The following is a 1,603-nucleotide window of genomic DNA, read 5'->3' on the forward strand; positions in this document are numbered from 1 at the left end:
TATATATATATATATATATATGTATATATGTACACACACACCATATAAGCATGCATATACATATGTACTTATATAATGGATGTGGCTACAAGCATGTGTGTTTGAATTGTGTATACATATATGTGTGCATGTGTACTTAAAGTAGTGTGTTCATGTGAAAGCATGTATGTGTTTAAGTTACCTGTGATAAGAACACAGAAAACCGAAAGCAGATGGGGAGTATTCAGGAACCCATAGGTACTTAGTTGTGATAAACAGAATAGGCTTCTGTCAGTTACTAGACAAGTAATCGACAAAATACTGCAGTCTCACGCATGGCTTGTCTTGTTTCTGGTCAGTTAGACCATAGCGGTGGAATCTAGTGAGCGTGACTAAAAATTCCAGCCAAGGGAGAAACTAAAATAATTACGTAGTGGTATGTGTGTATGAGTGTGACTATAAGATATATATATATATAGGCGTGGCTGTGTAATAAGAAGCTTGCTTCCCAACCACATGGTTCCTGGTTCAGTCCCACTGTGTGGAAGGTTGGGCAAGTGTACTCTACTATAGCCTCAGCCCGACCAAAGCCTTGTGTGTGGATTTGGTAGATGGAAACTGAAAGAAGTCGGTCGTATATATATATATATATATATATATATATACTCACACAGTGGGAAATACAAATATACAAGTTCGCATCGACACACAGACTTCCATAAAATAGGGCTCAAGTATGCAAGCACGTCGTAAATATTCCCCCTTTCACTGAAAGAAATGTGCACATCAGGCCTTCATAACCAAACATAAAACATTCGTTTATGAGCGAAAAATGTCAGGAATTTTGATGATGGTATTGCATTTTAAGCAAAGGTGCTAGTTCTACAATCTCTATAAGAGATGTAAGTAGTACCTCTACTGAAAATTAATGGTCGTTCTGCATAGAAAAATGTTACTATTCTTTTCAACCTCAGGAGGACACCTTCTCCAGCTAGTGAACGATACAAAATCTGCGTCCAATATATTGTAAAGAAGGGATCGAACAATCCTATCTAGCAGTGTCCGGTTACCGTTAGATGGATTTTGTTTTACCAGCAATATTTTGTCTCATTGGAAAATAATAATTATATTCTTATGAAACGATGAGGATCACTCTATCCCATCTAACTCCGCATGGATACATGAGTGTGTATGTGTATACATGTATGTATGAATGTGTAAGTATATATATATATTTACACATTAATATGTGTAACATTAATAAAATATATATATATATATTATTATATGTATTTATTTTCTCCTAGTTAATAATTAACTCGGACAAAAAAAATTGGTTAATAGATACCAGGGTAGCAAAGATAACAAAATGACTGTGGTGCAAATCCTGTTTATGAGGTAGAAACTCCTTGTTATTTTGTGTACTTGAGTATATATAAATTTAGTAAATGGAGTAAAACGCATATGTTAACTGAATACTTTTATTTCCAACATATGTTTCGAAGATTACAAATTATACCTTCCATAGGAATAGGTGATGTTGATAAGAATGTAATCTTCTCTTCGGGGAAATGCATGGGAACCAGCTTTAACGTAAGACATTTTAACCGAATATGAGAACTGT

This window comes from Octopus bimaculoides, chromosome 11 (assembly GCF_001194135.2).
Source record: "Octopus bimaculoides isolate UCB-OBI-ISO-001 chromosome 11, ASM119413v2, whole genome shotgun sequence".
NCBI classification, from domain to species: Eukaryota; Metazoa; Mollusca; class Cephalopoda; order Octopoda; family Octopodidae; genus Octopus; species Octopus bimaculoides.